Here is a 15,249-nt window from a genome sequence, read left to right on the forward strand (position 1 = left end):
ACACAGGGACAGATCGCAGGTTCTGAACCCTGCAATCTGTCACTGTCTGTCACTTAGGAGATCCGCCCGCTTTGTTTACACAAGCGGGCGGATCTCCAAACTCGATTCCCCGACGATCCTCCCCTGGCCCGACTCCCGCTGTGACTGAATACAGCGGGAGCGAGCCTCCGGCGGCGCGCGTGCGCCACCCACAAGGGGAGGAGTCCAGCGATGTAGGTCTACGTCGCTGGACGGGAACAAAACCACTTTGCCGCAGTAGAGCTCGAGTGAACGGTCGGCAAGTGGTTAATGGACAATTGCGCGGTTGTGCGACGCTGTACCTAAATAAAATTGATGTCCTTTTTTCCCCACAAATAGAGATTTAATTTTTTCTTTTCTATCACCTCTGTGATTTTTATTTTTTGCTTTATAAACAAAAAATGAGTGAAAAAACAATATTTTTCACATTCTGCTATATAACATTCCCCATAATTTGTGGGAGATTAGCTCACCGGGAACACCTTTTGCAAGAAAATAAGGCCAGCATGCAGGTAATTTTTTTAAAGTCTGGTCGGTTGCCAGCTTTATTTAGCAGAGGTTTGCACATATGAAAAAACAACAAAACAGTAAAGTAAATCCTTGCCATCCGGCGCTAGCCTATACAGCAGTTTTCCTCACTATACGACGTGGGGCTGGTCCCCATAACCCACAAAACATATGGTAAAGCAAACCTTTTCTTTTAGAGTCCAAACCGAGCTCCTCACTCAGATTCCATTCGAAGTCTCAGGTCAGAGCATTCCTGTGCTCTCTTCCTGTTCATTTAAAGTCCACCTGAGCATGGACTCCGATGACTCACAATCTCCGGACTGGAACTCAGCATGTCACAGAGGCTGGAAAAACCTGGCCGGATTCCGGTTCAGTCTCTTACTACCGAACGTATTCGAGGTGAAATATAGCGATTATCTACTACCTCACCTCGCATACCGTCACATATCCTCCCCCTCTGCTCAAGCGCCTGCAATTGAGCAATTGACCCAAGCATACAGGAGAGGGCGTCCGCATTGTTTTGGAGCTTGCCCTGCCTATGCTCTACTGTAAATTTAAAGGGCTGTAGAGGCAGGAACCATCTTGTCATGCGGCCATTTTCTCCTTGTTGTCACACATCCACTTTAGGAGAGCATGGTCAGTGACCAACTTAAATGACCTCCCAAACAAGTAATACTTCAGGGAGTCCAAAGCCCATTTTAATAGAGAGGCACTCCTTCTCGACAATAGCATATTTTTTTTTCATGCTTGTGTAGTGATGTGATAATTTCTTTGCCCATCTTTCAAAGGTGTATTCCTGTTATGCAGTGTTTGTTTTGCCCTTTGTCAATATGGCTTCTATGTTCTTTTTCTCTCTCTGCAAGAAGGATGAGGTCATCAAAAAGGGCAGAGCAAGGAGTGCTGGGTAAGACTGGGGAAAAGAGAGACATGAGGAGACACAGACATTTTCCTGCTGAGAGAACAGACTGTAAGTGCTGTAACATCCCCTCACTGAGACACACAGAGACACTGCTAATGATTTCATGTTCCTGAGGAGAATATCTTATGTTGTATGGTTCACTGAATGTTATTTCTTCAATACATGGACATTTAAACACTCTGCTGTGTGGAATACTGTCAATATGGATATGTTTTCTCAATTGGGATTTCACTTGCTAATCACAAGCCCTGATTGGGTGGAGGCACTGGCGCTTACTATAAATCCTGTCCTGATCACACAGATTATATAGACTCTGCTCCTAAATACTACACAGGTGGCGTCATCATACCCCAGTAGCCGCCAAGAGTGATCTAAATAGCGCTACACTTGTTTAGTTTTCGGCTCAGGTATTCAACCGGGTGCTCCTCACCACCTCTTTTCTGGGATAGTACAGCACCTAGGCCTTTGTGAAGTCCAGGGTCACCAGCAGGTATTACACAAAGGACCTGCTTTAACTCCTCCTTCGCTTCAGGATTCCATTTGACCATGACCGACCCTCTACCCTTCATTAGGTCGGTCAGAGGGGCGGCAATGGTGGCAAAACTGGGTATAAACCGTCGGTAATACCCCGGAATGACTAGGAAGGCCCAAACTTGTTTTTTGTTTACCAGTTGGGGCCACTTTTGAATTGCCTCAATCTTGTTGGTCTGAGGCTTGACCAGTCCCTGATCAATAACGTACCCAAGGTACGTTAGAGTCCAACAGAGCTCCATCTCTCAGATTCCATTCTGAGTCTCAGGCCAGAGCATTCCTGTGCTCTCTTCCTGTTCATTTAAAGTCCACCTGAGCATGGACTCCGGTGACTCACAATCTCCTGACCGGAACCCAGCATGTCACAGAGGCTGGAAAAACCTGGGCCGGATTCCGGTTCAGTCTCTTACTACAGAACATATGTGAGGTGAAATATACTGATTATCTACTACCTCACCTCGCATACCGTCACTATATATATATATATATATATATATATATATATATATATTTTTTTTTTTATGTTTTCTCATACATTGGAGAGAGATAGAAGTTTTTTTTTCCCACTGTCCTTTATTTGGGGACAATAGAGATAAATGGTCATTGTTTAAACTGTCCAAGAATAATGAATTTTCTTCACCTGGGCAAATAGGCATGCGTGTGAGTTCTTAAGTCACGTATACATAGACCAGGTGTTTTCTTTTCTTCTGTTTTGACACTCTACTTATCTTGCCTTTAGGAATTTACTAGTCCAACGATCATCAAAAAAATCCTATTTGGAGACAAAAAGTCTCTTCTAGGCTTCAGGTGGGGGGGAGTACAAAATCCTGTTCTGTATACACTTTGTTTACAAACCCCCAGCAGTTCCAGTTGAGGAAAACACAATGTCTTAGGGTGAGAAACATACATGAAGATATTGATCTCTGCTCATTTTGGAATCTGTCTCATAACCAAAATTGAAATGATAAAATACACCTATTTCTTCATAAAAGTTCTGACCCTCAGGATTCCCAGTGTCTTTGAAGGACTGCAAGACACAACAGTCCTCCTCTGCAGCAATCACATAATGTCTGGCTAAGAGCCACCCAAAGGACCCTGAACCCAACCTTCCCCCTATATTAATATCTGATTGGAGCATGCTCAGGGTTGGGTGGAGCTTTGGGGGACGTGGTTTGTTAGCCGGATGGGGGTGTCTTCAGTCGGAGGTCAGCAAGTAGGAAACAACATCCCTCCCACCCTGCATTTGGTTGGTATTTCGGGTTGGGTTTTTGGGTGTTGTGCTGAGCCAGGTCTAGTGACTGGCAGGGTGCAAGGTCCTTTTAGGTTCATATGGGCACAAAAAGGTATGGTGTAGGGACCCATCTGAGGTACGGCTCCCAGTTGGTGTATGTGTACCTGCGAGTTGTCTCCGTGTCGTGGTTTTGCGACTTGATGCCTGAGAAGTTACATGCAGGTACTGTCTGATTTAATGCCTATTAGGACCTTGTGGCTCCATTCTTTCATGCACTGTGTGTTCAGGTTGTTATTTTTTTGATCAATTGTTTGTTATTTATATTTTTTTTAATAAAAGGCTGTTATGGCCAATTTAACTCCAATTTGCTGTGGTGTGGTTATTATACCGGAAGGGTGGGGGTTGTTGGTATAGCAGTTCAGCACAAGCCATATTTAATACCTTAGTCATGTAAGCAAGCTGCCTACAAGCTGATAAAATTAAACAAAGTTAGGTATCAAAACAACCTGATGGGACCCTAGAAAGAGTGATTCAATTTATAGAACAAGTTCAACTAGCCCATAAAGCTAGGAACAAGGAATGACAGATCAGCAAATTCACCAACTACAATTTGCAGCAGAACTGTACGGGCAGAAGTCCTATTGGGCTTTGCCTTTTTCTGGATCCACGATTATCATAAATGTGTTTCAATTTAAATCGATTGACTTTGGTAGTCTTTTATTTCTTTTTAGCCTCCCTTCTGTAACCATGGATGCAAGTGAGGAGAGCAAGCTTAACCTACGTCACGAGATTCATCTAATATAACATTTGCTGTAGAACGTGGCTTCCAACTGTAAGACATTATCAGCTGAGAAGATTAAATGAATGACTGAACTATTCATATCTTTTTCATTGCTAGAAGCCCTTTATTACCACCACCGGGGCCATGAATGGGGCTCCCGGTACCTCTGACGTCTTAGCATTATATGATGCGGCAGAACCTAATTTTTAAGCTGCAGTGACAAAAAAAGAGGTCTCTATAGAGCCCTTCAGATAGAACCACAAACAGCTCATCAGGAATAATGACAGCCTAGCGTTGCAAATAAAGCATCTGATTGCTCCCAGACTGATCTCAAGAGCGCACAGATGTCTTCTGAAAAAGAAGACGGCACGCCGACAGCTGATCTCCCAGGAGCCAGGCTGATTCCCAGAATCCGAACCCATCTATGCCTGAAAAACTGAATTCGGAATAGGATTCAAGTAGTTTCCTTCCTCCTTGAGAGATTTACCCAATCCCTTCTTCAACTTCTTGATAACTGCCTAGGCATGCCTCATGTGTACTGAGATTAAAAAAATGCCACTTTTACAAGAATTTACAGGTGCTGTAATAACACCTCTATCTAAGCCATGTTTCCATGCACACATAGACATTTACAGGTGTGTAACCAGGCTGTAGGCAGCTGCCTACAAAGGGAATGTACCAAGTTAGTAAACTAGCTTGACTGCCCAGAGACAAGCCATAAAGATGTAATCTTCAGCTGTTTTACAGAGAGGGCTCTGCTCAAGATCCAGCCACATGGGAACAGAAGCAAGAGGCTCACAGAAGAAGATGTAACCTTTTACAACCAGTAGCTATCCAGGAGCTTACTGGGGCTCTCCTGTCACAGCATGGACTACCAAGTAATGGACTCTCATCTTTGCAAGGTATGCCTGGGCAGTCACACTCTAGAGTAGATAGTTAGGGATGGATGCATTGAATTGTATTGGCACTTAATTTGTTATGCTGTTGAAGTTTTAGTAAAGTTTGTTAACTGTTTCCTGAGCCTGGTCTGAAGTCACTAAAGGGGTCCATGAGTGTCCTATGGCAGTATAAATTTGGTGGCCCATGGGTACCATGCACATTAGCCTTGCCACGTCCTAAATTAGACACATTTTGGAAACTGGAAAAATCACGGACTTTAAAGGCATATATGTATAAAAATAACACGTTTTAGCAATCTGTTTTACATTTCTTTGTATACAATATAACAATTTGGTAAAAAACTTCCTCTGTATAATTTAATATCGGTCACTAACAAATTGTCAACCCCCCCTCCCCTTGAGAACAGTATAGCATTTATGAAACCATGAGCAAAATATGGTATAGGCACTAGGAGGGAGATAGACTTCCCCTCCTTTTCTCTCTCCCCCTTTCTTTAGGAGACTATGGCTGCCAATAGGAGGAGGCACTAACCTAGGATAGTACCCCCAACATGGATTATCTATCATCCTGAAACAGACTTGCTGATGAGAACCCATTTTGGGGCTGTATACCTACCTCAACTGCTGTATTATCCATATATTGATACAAGTCTAGACCCAAGACTTTTGGACCCTTTGGGGAGTACTATTACCCCTAAACAAGTGGATTGCTGTAGTCCTAAATCCAAATATCAGGTTTGTGTGTCCCAACATCTGGCAAATGAGCCATACTGCCGCCGAGCTTGGGTCCCCTACTTGGCCTCAGGGGTGAGCGATGTGACCCCGCCATTCCTTTGTAATTTGTTTAAAGGTTGCGAAACATGTAGAGCGGAATTTTTGATGTTCACCGAGGACAAGTAAAACCCCAATATCTGTAGGATATGTGAATATTTTGTTGTGTATACCGTATCATGCACATGTTCCCATATATGCTATACTGTTCTCTAGAGGGGAATGACACTTTGTCCGTGACTACTTAGAGTCAGTAAAACATATATGAGGTATGAAGCAGGTCAGTCACAAGGGATTAACTCAGCAAAGCAAGAAAGAGTAAAGCCTTTGCTAAGGGTAACCAAGCGCAAGTTCAAGACACGACACAAAACAACCAGTCATTAGGTGGGGTACCTGGTGAGGTGAAAGGTCCTTTGGTAGCAAGGTGGTTGTTGTCTGACTCCCTCCCTAGTGGTCAGTATCCCAAAGCAACCGGATCCAAATCCACGGTACAAGGATCTATGACCGGGTCTCAAGGTAAGTGAAGTGGAAGAGTTAATAAGTGCGCACATGAGGTCCATGCTATCTGCATGGCGGGACCCCATTCTGTTACTCGGAGTGAGGTAACAGAGGTACGCTGGAATGATGGAGTGGACTGGCTCTCTGGCAGTGGGGTTTTGGAGTTTCCTGATGCCATCGGTCCCTGTTGTCATCCCCAGCGGGTCCAGGCATTTGATTACAGCTGCCATCCAGTCCATCTTGTCTACTGTCCTGGTGAACAGCACACCATACCATACCACCTCTGGATGCAGCATGCAAGTTTCTTTGATGTAAGTGGATATTTCATAAATTCTTGTTGTTTTATCCACACTGATCTGGTGCCCTTTTCTGATTTTATTTCAGCTTGGAGGAGTTGACAAAGGATGCACCCAGTCGGTGTGTACCACCCATAGGCATATTAGAAGAAGAGAGTTTACAGGCAAAAAACCCCACTAAAGGCACATTCAGGAGAGGTGCTGAAAAGCAGAAAAAAACACTAGATGCACCTAAATGTGTCTAAACTGAGGAGAAAAATTACTTTAAAAAAACGGTAACAGTCACGTATTGCACATGCATTTAGCCACTTCAAGTGTTTGGGCATTAATAAAAGTCCAAATGTCTCGTTCATAGACCAAAAATTCAAACAAAATAATAATGAAGAAACTCTTACTTTTGGAATCAAATGTAAAACCTCCACCAAGTAAGATCACCACCAAGAAAGATGGACTCTTACCAAAAAGCCTGGACCCTCTTTTATAGAAGGTCACATAGGCTTATCATGTTATCTCCAGCTCTTTATCACAGGTGGGAAACAGAAAAATCAGCTCCAGGCAGACCTGGGGCACGGAAGAAGTCCTGTTGAGACAAAACCGGTTGGGTAGAGCTACACATTCCCTTCATTGCACTACACGGATGTTTTAATGGCCACCATATTTGAATTTCTGTTCAATGGCGAGTTTATCTTTGGCAATATGTAAATACATTACTTTTTAATAAAACGCAACTCATAAGAGGTTTTACACTATTGTCCTTTTTTTTCATTAAGAACATTGTCTGCAATTGGACGGCCGGACGTGAGAGGATTGTAATCATCCTGTGGTCTGCCTGGAGCTGATATTTCTGTTTCCCACCTGTGATAAAGAGCTGGAGATAACATCATAAGCCTACAGTATGCTACCTTCCATAATAGAGGATCCCAGCTCTTTGGTAAGAGTCCATCTTTATTCGTGGTGGCAGGAATCTCACTTGGTGGAGGTTTTACATCTGATTCCAAAAGGGCATATTATAAAAATATATAAAAAAATATATATATATTGCGCTCGTGATAAAAAGACAAAAATAATAAATAAAAAATATTTGAAATGAAGCTGCACCACTGAAGTGAGATATTATCACTATATATATATATAGTGATAATATATATGTGTTTATGTGGAATGCATTAATGCCCTTGTATGTTTGGGCATTAATGCATTCCAGTGGCTAGAATAAAATAATATTCTGGCCAATAGAATCCATTAAAAGGAGAAGAGGCGTTAAAGGGGCTAAACAGACTCCCTGTGTGCATGAGCCCTAAAAGTTCCACTCAAAGAGGTTTTAAACCTCGAGAAAAAAAAAAAAGAAAAGCCTGTAAGAAAAAGGTATAATGAGCTAGTATGCATCACATACTAGCTCTTTAAGAAATACTTGGAGGTTTTTAGGAACTTGGTTGTAGACGATTTGGAAAATTTGAGAATTAAAAAAGTTAACCACCCCCAGTTGATAAAAAAAGGGTCTAGAACAACTGCGCAGAGAAAAAATGGGATAATTCACCCTGCGGATAAGGAGGGAGGGTTGATGATTATGAGTAAAAATTATCATCAAGAAGAAATGGAGAGGCAATTATCAGACTCAGAGACTTACCAGTTGCTGAATAGGAACCCCCTGAATGAGCATAAAATTAGGTTGGAGAAATTAATTAGGAAAGGGGAAAGAAAGGGTATACTTAAGAAAAAAGCATTATATCTTAACCCTGTGGCCTGCTGGACTCCTATTTATTTTTTGCCTAAGATCCATAAGGATTTAGCCAGACCTCCGGGCAGACCGATTATCAATGGGATTGAGTTGGTCTGCTCCAGGTTAGGTCAATATATTGATTATTTTTTCGCAGCCCTTGGTGGTGCAGACAGAAGCTTATGTCGAGATACAAAATGGGTTATATAATATCTGGAGTCATTAGAGGGATTGGAATCATGTATTTTAGCAAGAGCTGATGTGGGCTGGCTATATACTATTATTAGCCATGATGAAAACCTGAAATTGGTAGAATGGGCCTTAACCACTTTACCACTAGAGCATTTTGCTGTCTTACGTCTGAGCCACTTTTTGCGATTCGGTGCTGTGCGAATTTAACTGACAATTGCGTGGTCGTGCGACGCCATACCCAAACGAAATTTACGTCCTTTTTTTCCCACAAACAGAGCTTTCTTTTGGTGGTATTTGATCACCTGTGTGATTTTTACTTTTTGCGCTATAAACAAAAAAATAGCGTAAATTTTGAAAAAACAACAATATTTTTCACATTTTTTTATATGAAATTCCCCCCAAAAAAATGTAAAAATCAAAATTTTTTTACATTTTTGGCCAATTTGTTTTCAGCTACATATGTTTGGTAAAAAAATTCACAATAAGCGTATTTTGATTGGTTTGCGCAAAAGTTATTGCGTTTACTAACAAAGGGAAAGATTTCTGTCATTTTTGGTGTTTTTTTTTTAACGCGTAATGGCGGCGATCTGCGATTTTTTTTGCGGGACTGCGACATTGCGGCAGACAGATCGGACCCTTGACTGACATTTTTGACACTTTTGGGGGTACCAGTGACATTACTGCAGTAATCAGTGCTATATATATGCACTGTTACTGTAAAAATGACACTGGCAGGGAAGGGGTTAATTTTATTGGAGAGGGAAGGGTTAATGTATGCCTGGTGCTTACTGACGTGTGGGGGGGGAGGTGACTGTGTGAGCCAGGGACAGATCGGATGTTCAGCTATGCTGAACACTCCGATCTGTCACTCCCTGTCACTTGGGAGATCCGCCCGCTTGTGTTTACACAGGCGGGCGGATCTCCACACTAGATCTCCGACGATCGGGGCAGAGTAGCGGCGATCGCCGCTGCTCCTCCCCTGGCCCGACTCCCGCTGTGACTGAATACAGCGGGAGCGAGCCTCCGGCGGCGCGCGAGTGCCTCCCACAAGGGGGAGTGTCTGACGACGTAGGTCTACGTTGTCAGACGATAACGAGCCACTTTGCCGCAGTAGTACTACGGTACTCAGTGGCAAAGTGGTTAAGAGGTGTGGATTTGACAGAGAGTCAAAAAAGATAACTTTTGAGATGCTTGAAATTTTTTAGGGCAAATTTATTTGTGGTACAGGGGAGATTACTATTTGCTAGTTAACCACTTACCCACTGGGCACTTAAACCCCCCTTCCTAACCAGACCAATTTTCAGCTTTCAGTGCTCTCACATTTTGAATGACAATTACTCAGTCATGCAACACTATCCCCATATGAAATTTTCATCCTTTTTTTTACACAAACAGAGCTTTCTTTTGGTGGTATTTAATCATAATTGGGTTCTTTATTTTTTGCGCTATAAATGAAAAAAGACCGAAAATTTTGTAAAAAAAATAATTTTTCTTCGTTTTGGTTTTAAATTTTGCAAATTTAGTCATTTTTCTTCATAAATTTTGACAAAAATTTATACTGCTACATATCTTTAGTAAAAATAACCCAAATAAGTATAAATGTTTTGGTCTTTGTGAAGGTTATAGAGTCTACAAGCTAAGGTGCCAATCATTGAAAATTGATCACACCGTCCTTCCGACCTCGCCCCCTGTGACGAAGTCGGAAGGACGAAACTAGTCGGGGCGTGGCCTGATGGCGTCATTCAATCTACCTACTACACAGTATCACTGTTTGGAGCGAGAGTAGACCCAGAAGGAACACGGACCACGGCGTGGAGCCTGGGAAATCTCCCCGAACGGTGCAGTATATCCTCCATGAGAATGTACATGCTTTTATGAATATGACAAAATGTGAGTGGCTTTCTTTTAAGTGGATGCAATAAATAAATAAAGTGTTTATACAGTATTGCACTAGTGGGGTTTTGTGCTTTGCTTTTCCCACATGTTGTGGAGCACACTGATTCCCTCTCATCCTGACGAGCATTTGGGATTATCCATGGTGGAAATTGCTGACATTTGATGTATCTGCTTATCCACGAGAGTGGCTGAGCCATTAGTTCCGGTGAGTTTGATCTACTCCCCCTTGCTCACACGGTGGTGGTGTTAAGAGGTGACCCGTTATATCCACTTATCAAATCTACATCCCATCAAGTTCACATGTTTGGATGCACTTATTTATGGATGGAAATTCTGATGTTATGATGGACTTTTACTGATGATTGCCTCTTAAAGTGGTCTCATGTGTAATTGTTGATTAGAAGGACTATAGATCCTTGTGGTAGTGTGAGTCTACCATTCTTTGCGCTACTGGTCACATTTATATGTTTTTACATATTGCTTTGTTGCCTTTTTATATAACAGTTTTTTGTGTAACTGTAACTGGTGTGATAAACCAGTGACCCCCCCCCCCCAATACCACATATTGAAGTGGGGTGTTATCTAACAGTATACTTTCATAACAGTGTATTTGTGCCCTGCAAAAATATTGCCTCTTTTGCTGCGTTAACACAGTGCCAAACTTACCAGTCAATTTTTTGTATAACTGGTGTGATAGACCAGTGGCCCCCCAATACCACAGATTGAAGCGGGGTGTTATCTAACAATATACTTTTATAAGTGTATTTGTGTCCTGCAAATATATTGCCTCTTTTGCTGCGTTAACTCTGCTACACACAGTGCCAAATTTGCTGGCCAATTTTTTGTATAACTGGTGTGATAAACCAGTGGCCCCCCAAAACCACAGATTGAAGTGGGGTGTTATATACCTTCTTCCACATATACTGCGCTTCTCTAGAGACTTTTGTCACAGGGTAATTTAAAAAATGACAGACAGAGGAAGAGGCAGGCCCTTACGCAGGGGTGGCATGAGTAGGGCAGGAGCAGTAGGCCGGAGCCAAAGTGTGAAGTTTCAGAAGGTGCGTTCGATTACGTCAAAGGACGCACCAGACTTGGTTGAGTGGCTCACTCAGCCTTCCTCTTCTGCACCCTCCTCATCCTCTCTATCTGCACCCTCTTCACTCTCTGCTGTGTGCACCCCCAAAGATACCACTACCACTACCAACACCACCACCACCATATACCCTCTGCTTGAGTCACTGGAATTATTTTCCGATCCATCACAAGACATTTGCCATGCGCAGCCATTCCTGGCATCGGATCAGGAAGAGGAGGTAGCAACAGCCGCCACCCAGCAGTCTGATGACAGTACCCAGATCAGCCAAAGGAGGTTGGTCCCCGCTGTTACTGCCTACTCTGAGATCTCGAATGTTATTGGTGGGGAAGGGGACGTCGATGATGATGTGTCTATGGACGTCACGTGGGCACCCACAAGAGAGGAAGAGGAGGGGAGTTCAGAGGGAGAGATGGACCAGCAGATAGGGAGGAGAAGCAGGCGGAACTTACATTGCACAGGAGGGACAAAGCAGCAGACTGCTAATGTATCAGGAGCGAGCCAACAACCATGTACAGTCACATCTGGCACTCCCATGACGTCCTCCACTCCACCTTCCATCATGCCGTCCTCACGTTGTTCTGGAAAAAGTCAGGCTTCCGTGGCCCAAATGTTGGAGCATAAAAAATGATGACACTGGATAACCCTCTTGCCCAATGGTTGACTGCTGGCTTGTCGGAACTGATAGCCCGCCAACTACTGCCATATCAATTGGTGGACTCGGAGGCCTTTTGGAAATTTGTGGCCATTGGAACACCACAATGGAAGGTCCCAGGAAGGAAATATTTCTCGCAGAAGGGCATTCCAGAGCTATATGGCCATGTTCAGCGGCAAGTGAATGTATCTCTGGCACACAGTGTCGGTACCAAGATACATCTGACCACAGACATGTGGTCTAGCAAACACGGGCAGGTAAGTTATATAACTTTTACTGCCCACTGGGTGAACCTTCTGACGGCTGTCAAGCATGTAACCCATGGCACCCGTGTAGATTTGGTTTTACCGTCACGGATTGCATGCAGGCCTGCCTCTTCTTCTCCTCCTCCTACTCCATCCTCCCTCTCCTTCTCGGCTGACTCCTCCTTTTCCGCTGCTACCATCTCTTCCGCTGCGCCGCCCAAGATCCCCAGAACCTTTTCCACATGCCAGGTGAGACGCTGCCATGCTGTTCTTTCAGCCGACCCATCGACAGCTGTACTCCAGATCCAGCATCAGGAAACGCCTAGACCGACAGGTATCCAACTACATCGGACACGCTCTGAGGAGTGATGAACCCATGGACTACTGGTTGGGCAGGCTTGAACTCTGGCCAGAGCTTGCAAAATGTGCCATGGAACTGTTGGCTTGCCCCCCATCCAGTGTCCTGTCCGAAAGAGGTTCAGCGCAGCAGGGGGGATCGTGACCGATAAGCGCACTCGCCTAGCTCATGACAGTGCTGTTGACTACCTCACATTTATAAAAATGAATGAGGCATGGATCTCAGAGGAATTAAACACATGTGACCAGTAGACCAATTCCTCATGACAGGCCACAAATATCCGCCAGACCGCCATCCACCCATAACAATTCATGGTCCTTGTCTTCGGTAAATACAGCGGCATAAAAGGCATTTTATGCCCATTGAATGCCTAATTTTTGGGGCCTTTAATGGCCGACAATTATTTATTCTGTCAATGCCTAATGTACCTCCAGCCACAGAATACAACGTTCTTAGCTGTCAGGTGAGCGCATGTGGGCTAATTTTTGGGGCCTGTAATGGCCAGGCGATACTTACTTATTTATCCTGTGAATGCCTAATGTACCTTCAGCCACAGAATACAATGTTCTTAGCTGTCAGGTAAATGCATGTCGGCTAATTTTTGGGGCCTGGAATGGGCGACACTTACTTATTTATCCTGTGAATGTCTAATGTACCTTCAGCCACAGAATACAACGTTCTTTGCTGTCAGGTGAACGCATATAGGCTAATTTTTGAGGTCTGTAATGGCCGGGCGACACTTACTTCTGTATCCTGTGAATGCCTAATGTACCTCCAGCCACAGAATACAACGTTCTTTGCTGTCAGGTAAACGCATGTGGGCTAATTTTTGGGGCCTGGAATGGGCGACACTTACTTATGTATCCTGTGAATGCCTAATGTACCTCCAGCCACAGAAGACAACGTTCTTTGCTGTCAGGTGTTCCGAACGCCTGTTGGCTAATTTTTGGGGCCTGGAATGGCTGACACTTACTTCTTTATCCTGTAAATGCCTAATATTTCAGACTGGAATTGAAAATCAATGGGTCTGTAAACGTTCCGCCAAATTGTGGAATGGATGCGGACCCATTTTACAGACATGTGAATGGACCCTATATGTATTTGACATGTATTTACCGGCTGCTGTCAGTTCTGGCTGATTTAGAAAAAATATATATATATTTTTTGCTGAAAAAAAAAAAAAAATTATGGCAACTTTTCCAATTGCAATACTTCTGTTATGACATTGTCCATGTTGTGGGACTATTTGTGCACAGCTAGTAAGTGTTTTGTGGCTGCAAATATGACCTAAAGGTTTTTAAAGTTCGCCTGCCATTAAAGTCAATGGGGCCCGCAGCGGACTTGCGGTACGCGGACATTTGAGAAAGTTTGCGGATAACGTCCGCGAACCGCCCCGGCCGATGTTCGTCCATCACTACTCAAGACTTTGAGCAGTTAAAGCAGAACTACGGGAAAAATTTTTTTTTTCTCATTTTGGATAGAGTAAGGGAGGGAAATAACCCCTGTCAGATTTTTTTTTTTTTGCCATCTCTGTTTCATTGCGGAGATTTCCCTTCACTTTCTGTCCCATAGCCAAACAGGAAGTGAGAGGAATTCCCTGAAAATTAAAGTAATTCCTTGGGTACCTCCATGTCACCAGAACTATTGGAAGATTTACCCTCTATTACTTTTCTGGTGACAACCCAAAATTTGGGATTTTGTTTTACTTTCACTTTCAAAGATAATGGTAAACAGGACAAATAGAGAGGAGGAATCTCCCTACTGGAGACACAGACCGCAAAAAAAAAAATGTTTTGCCTTTAGTTATACTTTAAATATTTAAAGTGAAAGAATAATGATTCCCAGTGTTACACTTATGTTTGTGAACTAAACACCTCAATAGAAAAAATATTCAGATACAAAACAATAAATGGCATAAAATAATTGACGTGGCTCGGCAACTTGACATCAATGCGACAATCTTTCAATTATATACACCAACCACTAGGGGGCTCTGCAGCACCACAAGTTGTTTTTTGCTTTTTCCTGCCTCCATTTTTTTATGCAGATAATGTTCAGAAAGATGTTGATAATAGATGCAGCGTGAGAATTATTAATTAAATTATTAATTAGCAGACTTGAAGGGAAAGGAATGTGTTACCCGTACTTGATGCTCCCAAATCTTGGTAATACCTTTAACCTCCCTGGCAGTATGATTATTTCAGATTTTAGGTGCTGAAAGCGGTACAATTATTTTGCATGTAATTCTTAAGGACGAGCAGCCCAAACCAACTATTTACATATGATTTTTTATTTTCTTTATAACATCTCGGGTATGATAAAGTTTGAAACACAAAACCATAAATTATAATATAATAAATAACCATAAATAATATAAAATAATAATATAATAATAATAATACTTTTTTATTCAATAATTTATAGTAAATAACATAATCAAAAACACTGACATTTTTTTGGCCAAACAAGGATGCAATATTAGTGGTCATATTGCTTCAGTAAACGTCCCGGGTGTGGAAAATTTTAAAACAGGGTACAGCACAAAGTCGGACGTCACAATCAGGCAGGGCCGGTGCTTCCACTAGGCAAACTAGGCAGCCGCCTAGGGCGCTTTGCCACCTAGGGGCGCAGCCATGAGTCGG

The sequence above is a fragment of the Pelophylax lessonae genome (genome assembly GCF_965119305.1).
Source record: "Pelophylax lessonae genome assembly, chromosome: 4".
NCBI classification, from domain to species: domain Eukaryota; kingdom Metazoa; phylum Chordata; class Amphibia; order Anura; family Ranidae; genus Pelophylax; species Pelophylax lessonae.